This window comes from Sapajus apella, unplaced genomic scaffold (assembly GCF_009761245.1).
Source record: "Sapajus apella isolate SASKATOON/1434 unplaced genomic scaffold, GSC_monkey_1.0 scaffold111, whole genome shotgun sequence".
NCBI lineage: Eukaryota > Metazoa > Chordata > Mammalia > Primates > Cebidae > Sapajus > Sapajus apella.
This window is the reverse complement of record NW_022437051.1, coordinates 4,565,971-4,582,151: the sequence shown is the minus strand read 5'-3', so window position 1 is coordinate 4,582,151 and position 16,181 is coordinate 4,565,971. Positions and strand designations below refer to the sequence as shown.

At 36.7% G+C, this 16,181-nt stretch overlaps 1 protein-coding gene and 1 long non-coding RNA gene across 6 annotated transcripts in view; both read right to left on the bottom strand.

Moving 5' to 3' along the window:
- EPC1 (enhancer of polycomb homolog 1) overlaps nucleotides 1-16,181 on the bottom strand; it is a 103,801-nt gene that overhangs the window by 32,381 nt on the left and 55,239 nt on the right. The gene's annotated exons all lie outside the window — the stretch shown is intronic.
- LOC116537515 lies at nucleotides 599-9,277 on the bottom strand. The gene is made up of 3 exons (XR_004263158.1): nucleotides 9,266-9,277; nucleotides 1,024-1,030; nucleotides 599-673 (listed from the first exon to the last, which is right to left on the bottom strand). It is a non-coding gene; the product is annotated as an uncharacterized LOC116537515 (long non-coding RNA).

Here is a 16,181-nt window from a genome sequence, read left to right as displayed (position 1 = left end):
GCTTGCATTTTATAGATGAGATGAGGAGGAGTTAAAACATTTGAACTTGACATATAAAGAAAGTGGGCTATGGCTAAAAGATATTTTATTGATTAAAATCTCTTATTCATATAGTACTTCATACATTCAGAAGGTATTTGAATACAAATCAACTAATATGATTTCTTCAAAGAAGGGCAGTGGTTATCTCCATTTTGAGTTCAAACTGACTGACTGAAAATCCTGGTCTTTTGTCTGATATGATAACCTTTCATACACATTTCCACAGTATGTGTAGGTGCAGAAAGCACATTATCTGGACTCAGGCTGTCTTGATTAGAACCCAGCTCCAATAGTGAAACAGTTTGTGACTCCCAGCAAGAAACCAGTCTTCTAAATCTATTCCCTCTAGTCAGAGAAAAAAAGTATCTACTTTATAGAGATGGAGATTTAAGTAAGATAAATGTGAATAAAATGTTTAGTATAATGCCTGGCATATAACAGGTTCTCAAAATAGATTTTGGTTTAGTCACCACACCTAGTTTGTGATACTACCAACTGCCACATAAAAGTATGAGTCTCATCCAGCCCTATCAACCTGAATCAACACTGAATTTTGGTATATACCTTATTAAATTCAAACGCACACACACACACACACACACACACACACTCACTCACTCACTCTCTGTCTCTTATGGATAAAAAACATTCTAACAGTATAAAAAGTTCCAGCCCTCATAGGTAGCCTGTTAAGAATGCGTATGATGTTTCCAATATTGTGATGTATATACAAATGTGTACATTTTTAAATATATAAAGGAATATATATATAGTCCTATATAAATAGATATAAGATATACACAATATAGAACTTTATCCCTAGCTTTGGTTTGCTTGATGTATCCTGGAGATCTTTCCATACCAATACTTCTACTACATTCCTTACAATAGCTGCATTATATTCCACTCTACTGACGTATATTTTGATGTATCAAATTTATTTAACCAGATACAAATTGATAAAACAACCTAAATGCCTACCTGTCTCCTAAGTGCTACACAAAAACACTTGTGTATTATTATGTACAAGGTATTTCTGTGGACTTGTGAAAGCATCTGTAGGACAACTACAAGTAGAAGTGCTCAAACAGTATATCTAAGGAACACCTAATGACCCCTAGGAGGTGGCAGAAACTAATCACGTATTGTGTGCACGTGGGGTGGGGAGAACAGTGTCACTAAACAGCAAATTCTCTTCTTCTACGTTGGTAGTCTGTTGCCGTATTTACTGACCCTGAATGCTCACTGACACAAGGCGTTTTTGCCAATCCCAACATGAGTCAGTTACATGCATACTCTTCAATTCTCAGATATCCTCAAATATTAAGAAAAATATTCTTAGCACACACACCAAGTTTGCTTTTTGTTCCCAGCTCAGAACCCTTAATCTCTTAACCCTTAATTTCTATGTGTAGGTGAACATGTTAAGTCAGATGTTTTCTTTTGGACTTTTACAAATCCATCTTACTCTTGGTGATGCCTTTAGGACACAGCATTCAAGCATTCATTTATTTTGTTTAACTAGTTCTGATATCTGGCAACTTGTTCAAAAGAGAGGCAGTTGTAGGTGAGAACAGAATATGCCAATGTCAGCTGGGTGCACTGGCTCACACCTGTAATCCCAGCACTTTTGGGAGGCTTGAGGCGGGTGGATTGCTTAAGTCCAGGAGTCTGAGACCAGCCTGGCCAACCCCATCTCTACTAAAAATAAAAAAAATTAGCCGAGTGTAGTGGCATGTGCCTGTAATCTCAGCTACTCCAGAGGCCAAGGCAAGACAATTGCTTGAATCTGGGAAGCGGAGGTTTCAGTGAGCGGAGATTGCACAGCTGCACTCCAGCCTGGGCAACTGAGCAATACTCGGTCTCAGAAAAAAAGACAAAAAAGCAAAGAAAAAAAAAAAAGCCAGTGTCTGAGATTATTAGTTGGTCAGAAAATGAAAAAAATTCACCCTTGTCAGTTCTTTGCCCCTTTTAATAGTTTATTTTTACATCTATAATTTATTTTTTCTGTAAGGAGAGACAAAAATCTACCTTTTTTCCCAAAAGAGTGAGCCATCTGTCCTAATGTCATGTATAAAATCATATACTCTCCTTAATCATTAAAAATGTTCCCAAAGGAATCCTCATACACTGTTGGTGGGAATGTAAATTAGTACAGCCACTATGGAAAACAGTATGGAAGTTCCTCAAAAATCTAAAAAAAAACAAAAAAAAACAAAAAAAAAACCAGAACTACCATATGATTCAGCAATCTCACTGCTAGGTATATACCTGAAAGAATGAAAATCAGTATATCAAAGAGATATCTGTACTTTCATGTTTACTGCAGTACTTTTCATAATAGCCAAGATTTGGAATCAACCTGTGTCTATCAGCAGATAAATGGATAAAGGAAATGTGGAACTATAAACAATGGAATATTATTCAGCTAGAAAAGAGAATGAAAACACTTATCATTTGCACAACATGGACGAAACTGGACATTATGTTAAGTGAAATAAGCCAGGCACAGAAAGAAAACTTTTGCATGTTCTTGTTCATTATGTGGGAGCTAAAAATTAAAACAATTGAACTCAATTTTCCATTAAAACAATAGAAAGCATGAGTTACCAGAGGCTGGGAAGGGTACTGGGGAGGGGGAGAAAAAGTGGGGATGGTTAATGGGTAGAAAAATATAGTGAGACAGAATGAGTAGGACCTAGTATTTGATAGCATGGCAGCATGATGACAACCAACAGTAATTTATTACATATTTTAAAATAACTAAAATAGTAAAATTGGGAAGTTCCTAAACAAAAACATGGTAAATGCTGACGCGATATATATCCCAATCACCTGATGTGATTATTATTACACATTGTATGCCCCTATCAAAACGTCACATGTATTCCCTAAATATATACACCTATTATGTACCCATAATAATAAAAAATTTAAAAAACTTAAGTCTCTATATTATAAAATACATTTCACCTCCGACTGGGAGTATTTTCAAGCTTTTTTTTTTTTTTCTTTTCCCAGTCCACTCAACTCTCTCCAATGCCAATATTTAATGTGTTTTAAACAATGTAGCCTTGGGCTGGGCACAGTGGCTCACACCTATAATCCCAGCACTTTGGGAGGCCGAGGCAGGTGGAACACTTGAGCCCAGGAGTTCAAGATTAGCCTGGGCAACACAGCGATACCCTGTCTCAAAATAAATAAATAAATAAATAAATCGAAAAATGTAGCCTCATACTGCATTGCCTCATTCTATCTAGCATGGTAATTTCCCACTCATAATTTTTCCTTATCAGATTTCTCATTTATTCTTTCAAATAAACCATAATAAAATTAATTATTTAGGTGTAAAACATGGTCCCTAAGGAGTTCTGATTTTTATAGGCAATATAGTACAATGATTAAGAACATGGGCTTTGGCCGGGCAACAGAGCGAGATTCAGTCTCAAAACAAAACAAAACAAAACAAAACAAAAAGACAACGGAATAGCTATGTACGAAGACTACTTACTATTTATAACATGTTGGATGGGTAAAATTTATTTATATTATAAAATTTACAATAATTAGGTTGAGTTGTGATTTCAGTTAATTGCTATAACACCAAGATCAATTCCAATTTTTCATTTTACAGAGGCATACACTCTCAAATCAGCCTGATTTTAAAGTGAACAAAGGAAAAACAATTAAATAATTTGAAGAATTATTTAATATGCAATCTTATAAAAATGGAATTGGAATCAGATAAACCACAGCTTATAATTAAGCAAATAACTTAAAAACTTCTTGGGCTGAAAATAATTATAGATAAGTTTTCTATACATAACAACATGAACAATAAGATGAGATAACACTGAACAACAACCTTTAGAAAGTTCAGAGGCACACTTTCTTGCCGTGAGCCTTGCTATCATGACACCCAGGTCTGAAAGTATTCATTTTTGTCACTTCAGCCTGCCTAGTGCAATAGAAGAGCACAGACTTTAGAGACTCAAATGTGAATTTTAGCTTCATCATCTGACTCCAAGTTCAGCAAGTCACCCTGCTATGCATTTTTATTATTTGCAAAATATATTTTCCTTATCCATCTTTCCCTCTCTTCTCTCCAGCAGGAAATGCTCCCTCTTCGCTTTATTGCTTTTGCTTACACCATGAAAAACATTGCCTTATCAGGTGGCTTTCTATAGTGTCTGTTAAATGCATGAGTAGCTAACAAAAAAGCGTAAGCCTGCTCTAAACAGGGCATATCACTAATATTAAGAAGGCACAAATATTTTTTATCACATGAGTGACATTACCTATCTGTAGATAAAGCCTATCTGAAGGCATAGGTTTTGCAAACCTGCCATAAACGTCTGCTCTGTTCCTTTGTTCACACAGGTGCGTATCTTTGCTGCTGTCACCATTCCTCATGCTCTCACCCCACCATGGGAAATTCCCACTTGAGTTTCAAAGTCTGGTTCAAAATGATTTTTTCTCTACCTCTCCCAGGAAGAATTTCTCCCTCATTTGTGATTCTGCACTACTACATTTTATACTTAGGGTACTGTGCTGTCACTATTCGTGTTTACATACTGATCTCCAAAATGTGAGTTCTTTAAGGGTAGAGACCATGTCTAATTTGCCTTTCTACCTTTTCCTTTAAAAGATGTATTCTCATGTACTATTTGGGGACTGTAAATCTTTTAAGGATGAGAACTAAATTGATACTGTTTTTGTAACCTACTCATTGCCTAGTATAATATTTTGGCTTACCAGTAGGCACTCAGTATTTTATAAAATATCATTGTAGAAAGATGAAAAGGATCAACCTAAATAAAACACATGAAAAAAGATATTTCTACTTGCTCTATAATTATAATAAACATTACCGAATGAAAAAGAGCTGTTCAAGGTTATATTATGCAGATTCCTAAACAAAGATTAAATTATATTCACTCATTAAATTTTTATTTAAACAAATGATGATTATACCACTTATCCATAACAAGTAAGGCCAGATTTAGACCTTTTTGGTTATTGAATTAAAAATAGCTTATTAAAAGCAACAGTAACATACAGAATTCCTATGTATTAATAAGTGATGACTAACTCTTAAGAAGCTACTTAAGAAGTTAAAATCCCTGAATATTTATGCATGTAGAGGGAGACTCCATTGCTGTCTGAACAAAAGGCTTGAGCTGAATTATTTTCTTTCCTATTTTCAAATGACATTTCTCAGAACCCAAACAAATAACCCTATGGAGGAAACACTGCTCCAGCAAATACCACCTAGTTTTTCTACATCCAAATGCCCAGCCCTTGCTTGACTCATTATAATCGCCTCTAACTGGTTCTCTGCCTGCACCTTCATCTATGCTTCACAGAACAGTGAGAGCAATCCTGTTAATACACAAGTTAGGTCATGTCATGTCATTCTTCCATTCAAAATCTTACACTTATTTCCCATCTCAGAATAAATCCCAAAGTCCTTGAAATTGCTTCCAAGGTCCAACATGATATGCACTCCCCTTTCCTTGCTACCTCTCTGGTACTGTTCACTATTCCCCTTTTCACTCACTGTGCTCTAGTCGTACTGGATTCCTTGCTGTTTGTCAGTCTTATAAGAATCAGCTTGCTCCCTCACCTCTTTTAAGTTTTTGTTTAAAAGTCATCTTCCCAGATTAATCAGATCATTCCTTACCAGTTCTCCCACTATATATCCAGCAGAAAGGCCAAAATGGAAAAGGCTAACATGATGGTGAGGATATGGAGTACCTAGAACTCTCATACATGGTTAGTGAGGAAAAGGCCACGTATTTGATCCTTTAAGACCAAATACACACAATCCATAGCCCAGCAAGTCCACATCTAAAAATTTACTCAAAAGAAAGGGAAACACAAGTCCACAGAAAGACCCTGAGTAGGAATGTTCAAACAGCTTTATTCACAATGGTCTCAAACTGGAAACCACTCAAATGTCCACTAAAATAGGACAGATGAACAAACTGTGGTAAAGTCATACAGTAGACTATCACTCATCAATAAAACGGAACAAACTAATTCTACATGCAACAACATGGGTAAATCTCAAGAATACTACAGACAGTAAAAATAGCTTCACACAAAATACATCAGTGAAGTTCTCAATCAGGCAAAAACAATCTATGACAGAAAAAAAATCATAACAGTAGTTCCCTCTGGGAAGTGGAGGCAGAAACTGAGAAGGGGAATGAGAGACTTTTCTGGGATGATGGTAATGTTCTCTATCTTGATGGGGGGCTGGGTTATGTAAATATATGAATTTGGCAAAATTTAACCAATATCCACTATTTGTGAATCTCACTGCATGTCAGTTTTACCTCAAGTGAAAGAAACAATAAACAAACAATGAACTCTAATGAATGATATGCATGCCAAAGTACTTAGGAAAACATACATTTGTGTGTAAGATACTTTAAATGCCTTTAAAAAATAAAATGGAGAGATGGATACATGTGTGATAAAACAAACATAATAAAGTAGAAGAATCTAGCTAGCGGTGTATTATGGGTACTTACTATAAAATTCTTGAAACTTTTACTGAATGTTTGAAAATCTTCATAATAAAATCTTGCTCAACCCCAGAACACTGTATTCCCCAACTCCGCTTTATTTCTCTGTAGCACTTGTCACTTCCTTATAGACTACTTGACAGTTTCTTCTCACCAGAGTATAAGATCCATGAAGGCAGCAGTGAGATTTTTTGCTTTGCGTTATCCCAGGTCAAGAATCATTCCTAACGCATACAAGTATCCAATAAATAGTTATTTAATAAATAAATGACCCAGTGAATTACATCAGTTATTTAAGGTCAATTAACTATTACCGTTTGGAATAGATTTCATAAAGAAATGAAGATAACAGTTCCTAAAAGCAAATAAAAAATTAAACCTGTAATCCCCACACTTTGGGAGGCTGAGGTGGGTGGATCACTTGAGGTTAGGAGTTCGAGATTAGCCTGACCAACATAATAAAACCCTGTCTCTACTGAAAATACGAAAAATTAGCCAGGTGTGGTGGCATGCACCTGTAATCCCAGCTGCTTGGGAGGTTGAGGCAAGAGAACTGCTTGAACCTGGGAGGTGGAAGCTGCAGTGAGCCAAGATTGTGCCACTGCACTCCAACTTGGGTGACAGAGCAAGACTCAATCTCAAATAAATAAATAAATAGAATACATTTTGCTTTTATATCTGCAATATTTAAGGATAGTATCTGGAAAGGAAAAGAGCAATTTAATATCTATTATTTTCCACAAGAAATAAATGATACAAGGTTATCACTCTCTACCTATCCTCCTGCTTAAAGCTCAGTACTCAATTTCTAGAATATAAAAAGGAAGACTTTTGTTAAGGTATAGATAAAATAGTCCAGTTCTGTTATTTCTCTTCAGCATGAAACATTTGCCAATTTACTACTTTCCTCACAAAATACACAGGATGTAAAGCCAAGTGACTTAGTAGCACCATCAGAGGCAGCCCAGGCCTAAATTCCATTCTGATCCTTGTTCTCTCATGTCCTTATTTGTGCCCCTAGTACCTCTTTAGGCTTAGGATGTTTGTGCTGTGGGTATTAAGAGCCTACATGCCCCGTGTGAGGTGTGACAATGTAAAGGGGAAGGGAATAAAATTAAAGTCTCTTTTTATGCTTAGAAAAGCCACAATCTAATTGAATCACTTCTCCAAAATTAAAATTTAAAAGGCCCCCAAAACTGTTACTTTTTGTTGTAATCTTTATGCTGATGATTTTTATGCTTCCAAAATAGCCCCAAGAGCAGTAAGATACAAATACAAATGTGTGTCTTTTTTTTTTTTTTTTTGCTAAAATGCCCTACAGCAGCAGCAATAAACTAATTTAAATCTGTCTAAAAGTGCTTATATAATCAATAGCACAAACTAAGTCTGTCCCAATGTTTAGTCCTTTATGCTTGCATATACACACTCTTGCAATTTCACCGACTATCATAGCTTCAACTACCATTTGGATACTGGTGATTATTCTAAATCTTAATTTCTAGATCAGATTTCTGAACTTCAGGCATGTCTGTAAAGACCTTACTGTGTATGTTCCACAGACATCTCTCACATAACATTGACACCCCTGCTCTGTGACTCTCCAAATCTCTTCCTCCTCCTGACCTAGCTCAGTAAGTTGCACGTTCATCTATCCCGTCACCCAAGTCAGAAGCCTCAATGTTTCCAGCTCCCTCTTGCTTATTTCCTCATTTTCAAATCAAGCACAGATATCTCATTTGTTTTATGACTAGAAATTACTCAGTACTTTTCCATCCCAAGGCCACAGTTCATGGAGCAAGTGGCCTGCTAACCTCTAGTATCACATTACTCTCCACTGGTCTTTCTAAGAGTCTGACCAAGTCACTCTGACACTTCATCTTTGGTTCTTTATTGCCTCCCTGGTGAAATTCAAACTTGCCTTGGCAAACAGGCCCTCACGACCTAGCTCTAGCTAATTCTTTCAGTTCAACACCCGACCCCTTTCTACCCTGAATTTCCGACTCCACCTAGAATGAGCATCTAGTAGAACTTTCTAGTAACACCTATATGTACTGTTCCCTGTCTCTAACTCCATCTATAACCCTTCTCCCTTCTTTACAATTCTACTAGGAAGTCTACCCTGCTTTTGGAGTCTTCCACAATGATTATGTAATACTCTCACTATGGTAACATAAAAAATAGGCAGAGGTGACTTTAAAGTGTCTATCTTCATAAAGATTCAACTGAAATCTTTATAAAGTGGAAAACTGAGCCAAAAACTGAGCAAATTAGAATCCAGAAAAAAAATGCCTGATAGGGATTCCGAACAACCTGCCTCACACACACTGGAAGCGGCAGGGGATAAACAAATAACAGTAAGGATGTAGATTCCCCACAGACTGCTTGTTTGTTATAGGGGAAAGGTAGGAACTATACTGTGGGCAAACTGGACCATGCTTTCACCAGGTGAAAACTACCACTACCAGTGAGGTACAGATGCATCTGTGTGACTTCAGATGTGATGCCATGGGGACACAATATCCCTTAATGTGATATTCCAGCTGGGAATGCGAAACTTCAATATGAGAAAACATCAGCCAAACCTAAGATGGGGTCACTCTGTTAGTAAAGTCAAAACTGTATTCTTCAAAACTACATCATAAAACATGAAAACATCCATGAAAAAATAAATTTTTTTCTTTGAGAAGGACTCTTGCTCTGTCACCTGGGCTTGAAGTGCAGTGGTTCATCCTCAGCTCACTGCAACCTCCATCTCCTGGGTTCAAGTGATTCTCCTGCCTCAGCCTCGCTAGTAGCTGGGATTACAGGCATGCGCTCCCATGCCCGGCTAATTTTTTTGTATTTTTAGTAGACACAATGCTTCACCATTTTGGCCAGGCTGGTCTTGAACTCCTGACGTCAGGTTATCGGCCAACCTTGGCCTCCCAAAGTGCTGGGATTAAAGACATGAGCCACTGTGCCCAGCCAACGTCCAAGAAACTATTTAGGGGTAAAGGGCCATGATGAACAACTTAAATGGTTTGGGAAAAAATATGTGTGTACATGTGAGAAAGAGAACAAACAATAAAGCAAATGGGGTAAAGTGTTAACAACAGATGTATCTGGGTAAAGGGTAGACAATGCTCTATGTACTTACTCCTTTCCTTGCAACTTTTCTGTTAAGTGAAAATTACTTCCAAATACTAGTTTTTTCCCCCCTAAATAAACCTAAGAGTAAAAGAACTTTTAGAAAAGTAGAGTCTGTACAAGAGACTCGAGTACTGCTTCCAGAATTGTTATCAGGTAACTGCATAATCTTTCTAAGTCAGTAAAAGTTTCTTTCTTAAATCCCTATCTTAATTTCTTAATTTCTCTATTTATACTAGATAGTTTCAAAATCATGTCTTCTGAAAAGTAGTTACATGCAGGGTTCTGTGATTAAATAATTTTGGGATATGCATAGAGGCTGGGATAAACTATGCTGAACAATGTCTTTACAGGAGAATCCTCACAGATTTTATGTATACCAAACTGTATTATAATCTTCCAAATAAATAATATAGAATTCAACATTTCTTAGTCATTTGACCTTTTTTTTCCTTTGGACAGAGTCTTGCTCTGTTGCCCCCACTAGAGTGTAGTGGTGGGATCTCGGCTCACTGCAACCTCTGCTTCCTGGGCTCAAGTGATTCTCCTGCCTCAACCTCCCAAGTAGCTGGGATTACAGGCGTGAGCAACCACACCTGGCTTTTGACCATGTTAATGTGATTTCTTTAAATGTTTGGTGGGACCTGATCTTTAATTTACAGTACCATTCTCCTCTACAATATATGTCAATTTTGGGAAACACCATCTTGTAACTCCATTCACTGTCCAACTCATAATGAGATCTTTTCCACTTCATTTTTTTAAATAAGGGGACTATATTTTGACTATGAAATCTCAAAATGGATCTATCTTTAGTGGTTAAAGACAAAGATTAGAGATGGTTAAGCTATATGTCCTGGGGCCAAATCTAGTCCACCACCTGTTTTTCTAAATAATTATATTGGAACATAGCCACACTCACTGGTCTGCATATCATTCCATAGCTGCTTTTGCCCTTCACCAAGAGACTTGAGTAGTGATGATGGAGACTGTAGGGTCACTGAATCTTAAAACATTTACTACCTGATTCTTTACAGAAAAAATTTGCAGATCTTTGATATAGACCTGGTTTTTTTTTTCCCCCAGAGATGGGATCTTGCTTTGTTGCCTAGGCTGGAGTGCAGTGGCTATTAACAAGCACAAACAGCACTTTACAGCCCCAAATCCTGGGCTCAAGTGTTCCTCCTGCCTCTGCCTCCCAAGTAGCTGGTACTACAGGTGCATGCCACCACACCCAGCTTAGATCGATTTAATTTTTGAGCTTCAGCAGTCTGGTTTTGGTAAGGGAAACCAGTGACAGAGGCTAAAGCATGCTATACTATTTACATGGTGAAAATGAGAGAAGAGGAAAGTAAAATTAAGTTAAAAAAACTTTATCACTATATTCAGATCCTTTATTAGACACTTCATGTTCACTCTGAAGATTGATTATTATACCCGTTTTACGGGGGAAGTGAGGCTCAGTAACATTAAGTCACTTGCCCAAAGTGGTGGAAGTAGGATTTGGACTGAGGTCTGACTCCAGAACCCCATGCTTTCTACTGTAGCTTAATTCTTCCTTCTTGTCTTCTTTTGCCTTCCCATCTATGGCTGGGTTCTGGTTGGTACTCAGGGGAGGACTCAGAATGCTGAGAGAGAAGCGAAAAGGACTTTAAACGGCTGAGGAGATGATCAACAGCATCTTAGATACAAGGATCATCAGACAGCTCCACCTAAGGAAGTATGAGCAGGTTTCTTAGCTTTGCTTACAGAGTTCTCCTTAGTGTGCTTCTACTTTACTTTAGCTCCTAAGACTTATCTGCTGTTACTGTCCAGGCATCCTGGATATGAAGGACAGAGCTGAGGAAGAGGAAGTCACAAAAGAGCCAAGACCAGGTATAGATGCTTCCCTATGCCATTCTTAATCACGCGTTAGCATTACATATACAGCAGTTCACAGTAAAAAGTCTGTTTTTCTTTAGTAAGTATTGTTTTATCTTGCTTAATATACATAAAAATAGAAAACTACTATTAAAGTTTGTTAGTTCTTCCTCTGGATTTCTAACACTTTGCCTCTTTGACACATTTACCGTACCATATGTGGAAACAAAATAATCTTCTTTCTACAGAAAGTAATCAGAGAGGAGTTGACTTATAAGGAATACAGGCCAGGTGCAGTGGCTCACAACTATAATCCCAGCACTTGGGAGGCTGAGGCGGGTGGATCAACTGAGGTTGGGAGTTCAAGACCAACCTGATCAATGTGGAGAAACCCCGTCTCTACTAAAAACCAATTATTAGCCAGGCATGGTGGCGCATGCCTGTAATCCCAGCTACTCTGGAGGCTGAGGATTGCACTCCAGGCAATGAGCGAACAGTCCGTCTCAAGAAAGGAATCGAGCTTAACACTTTATTATTACTAAAAAATCTACCATAAAAGAAGTCAGAAGATAATGAAATTATTTACCACCCAGAGAGAGGAGTTATGTGATTAACTGAATAGGTTGAAACAAAGTATCAATCAAGTAGACTAAATTTGACCACGTCCTGGTTCTTTTATCAAAAATAACAGATTTATCTATGGTTGTTTTCTTGCCAGTCAATGTAGCACTTAGCTGTTGTTACACTTACTTTATTACATACATTGTTTACTTATCTAAAATACAAACCTTTAGGGTTTGTATGAAAGCTAACATTTGTGCATGTTTAAGATAACTCTGGAATACTATAATGTGGCTAGTATGAGAAGCGACAGTTCTCATCAATATGTCGGAGCTAAAAAGAAAACAACAAAAACTGAACTCATGGAGACAGAGAATAAAAAGGCTGGGAAGGGTAGTGGAGAGGGAGGGATAAAGAAGGGATGATTAATGGGTACAAAAATATAGTGCGATGGAATAAGATCTAGGGTTTGGCAGCACAATAAAGAGACCATGATTTTTTTTTTAACCATGATTTATTGTATATTTCAAAACAACTAAAAGAGTGGATCTAGAATGTTACTAACAGAGTGAAATGATAAATGCTTGAGGTGATGGATACTCTAATTACCCTGATTTGATCATTTACACACTGTATGCTTGTATCAAAATATCACATGTACCCCATAAATATATATAACTATTATGTATCCATGATTTTTTTAAAAAAGTGAAGTATATACAATGTACTTCTTACTTACTTCAGATTAAAACTAAAAATAATCTTATAGAATTTTCTTCCTATTCACTATCATGAAGTCCCTAAGTTTTACCAAAACCATAAAATCCCCAGCGTAATTTCTGATATTTGTAGTAGTAGTATCTTCCTGGACTGGTTAAAAAAAGAAACTTTGACAATCTCAAAACTTTCTTTTTAAAATATGTGTCTTTCCTCTCATTTACTCAAACTCACCCCCTTTCATTTATAATTATCACAGTAGTAAATATTTCATAATTTCTAGTTAGTTTAATATTATTTGATACCATACATTCTTTTCTTCTATATTGTATAACATGGTGTAAGGAAACAAAGTTTCTGATTTCATTAGAAGAGTCTACCAAATAGGAAGGTATATACATATATAAAAGATATAATAATACTATTCAACAGCACACAATGATCAGAAATCTGAATTGAAATTCCACAGTCTGCTGTTTACTAATTGTGACTTGACTCTTCTAAACCAAATTTCCTTATTAGTAAAATCAGATAATTGCCATTATAGGAAGAAAAAGAGATGAGAAACGGATATAAACCTCTTAGCACAGTCCTTAGCACACATGTATTAGCTCTCTGACTAATGAAATCAACTCAACCTGTTTCTTTACTGGTAAAGTGCAGAAAATGCCACTTAACTTCAAATGATGCCATGAGGATTAAATAAAGATATGTCCATAAAGTCCTGATGCATTTATTATTCTAATAGGCAAATTATAATAAGTAATGGCCTAAATTATTAATAGAAATAGTTTAGTTATTCTTTAATAAATAAGCTTAATAGTTAACTCTAAGAAATCTTACTTTTTTTTTTTTTTTGAGACGGAGTTTCGCTCTTGTTACCCAGGCTGGAGTGCAATGGCGCGATCTCGGCTCACCGCAACCTCCGCCTCCTGGGTTCAGGCAATTCTCCCACCTCAGCCTCCTGAGTAGCTGGGATTACAGGCACGTGCCACCATGCCCAGCTAATATTTTTTGTATTTTTAGTAGAGACGGGGTTTCACCATGTTGACCAGGATGGTCTCGATCTCTTGACCTCGTGATCCACCCGCCTCGGCCTCCCAAAGTGCTGGGATTACAGGCTTGAGCCACCGCGCCCAGCTGAAATCTTACTCTTCTAGAATACAGGAATAATAAATTTTTAGAAATTTAATTCCAAATTTACCTTGTGTTTTCTTAAAAGATACCCTTTCTCCTACCAATCTTAAAATTTTTTTTTACACCTTGAACTAATTTTTATTGGCAGACTGTCACTGTTAACAAGTGTCAACCTATGAACATAATCAAATCTCACTATGGAACTTGAAGACTTATGATAAATTCAGGCGCTATACTATACTGACTATAGTCAGTCACTTCAACTTGTACAAGAGAATGAGATCTCTCTACATACTGTAAAACATAAAACAAAATAAAAAAGAAAAGCACGTATCACCATCCCAGGGAAGCCTTACTTTTAACCAAGCTTTTCTGATTAAATTAATGGCAATAATTCATTTCAAAGATTATACCACATACCTCAACCTACAATGATACAAACTTTTGAGATATGAGATAACTCACTGGACCATTCTTAAAACTAAATGCTATGTAAAATAAATATGGTTTCCTCTTTCCTATGGAAACAAGAGAAAATTTGTAACAACTTTAATTTGCACAAGAAAAGGCAAATTAAAATGTTGAAAAATGTGCCATAAAAGGAGGAAAATTCTTTTCTTGTAAAGGTCCTGACACTAATATAAACACCACATAAACTCCCTTATTTCAGAGCGGAAGGAGATAAAATACATCAAGTAAAGTTTCCAGATAATATTTAAGATGTTCCCTACAAAAACATTAAGTAAGCCACACTAGAAGTTTGTATCATGCATTAAATTTGGTCCGAACGAAAGGCTGATTCTTCCAAATGTAAGCAAAAAAGAGTTATCAATCTCATTATAAAGAAGCAACTGTGGCAGACACTGCTGGTCATTTTTTTCTTTTTTTAACTCTATAAAGGCAAATTAACTCTTTCCAGTAATCAACGGTAGCAGACGATTGGTGTTACAACAGTTAGGACTTTAACTTACTTTTTAATAGAGGGAAGAAGGATAACGACATTAAACTCAGATCAGATGAAACATGGCCTGCTGAAGTTACACTTCCTCTGTCTTCTTAAATATTTCCAAAAAACAAAAGTGCAGTTAACACACTGCAAGGAGTTGTAGGATAGAATCTACAATATCCCCACTTCCTTATCCTTCCTCTTCCAATACACAAAAACAAATACTGAAAGGGTGAGTCTTCAGAGCTGTTCATCAGGTATTTCCGTATGATTGCACTTTCTGGCTGTCCTGTGGCTGGGTGGGGTTAGGTGACTAATTCTGGCCAATGAGTTGTAAGTCAAAGTGACCTGTATGATTTCAGAACCATAGCATTTAACTGTTGGTGAAAGCTGTGAAATCTTTCAGTGCACTCTTCCTTCTGTTGCCAGGCTTGAGATGTTTACTGTTGTACCAGCCTGGTTCCCCTTCTGATCCAGGGCAGTGATCCAAAATGTCACAAGAATAAGAAAAAAAAAAAACTTTGGATATTATATGCCACCAAAATTTTTAGGTTCTTGGTTATCACAGCATATCCTAGCCCATCCTAACAAATACAAATTGGTACCTGGAGATAGGATGCTATTATAACAAAAAAACTAAAATACATGCCACTGGCTTGAAGGTCAGGCAGCAAGAAAACTTCTCAGAGGCTAGAAGGATAGCAATCCTCATCAAGAAATATAAGATATTTGATTAAAAGTCAGTTACAATAACTTGAAAAGCAGATAGATAATGTATTTAATAAACTTATAGCTTTGGGGGAACAGGTTAAAAAACTGGACATTTCCCAACAGGCGTAGGAAAAATGCTCACCATGACCAACCATCAGGACAATGCAAATCAACACCACAATGAAATTTCATCTCACTCCTGTCAGAATGGCTATTAGAAAGCCTAAAAATAGCAATTGCTGATGAGGATGCAGAGAAAAAAGAACTCTCACACACTGTTGGTGGGAATATAGATTAGTACAGCCATTACAGAAAACAGTATGGAGAGGGTCCTCAAAAATGGGGAGGATCAATGTAAATGAAATCAATAGATGAAGAAAATGTGGTGTGACACACATACACACACTGGAATACTATTCAGCTACAAAAAGGATGAAATTCTGTCATTTGCTACAACACACACAAGCCTAGGAGATATTATGTTAAATGTGATAAGCCAGACACAGAAAGACAAATATCACATGATCTCATTCATACGTGAAATCTCA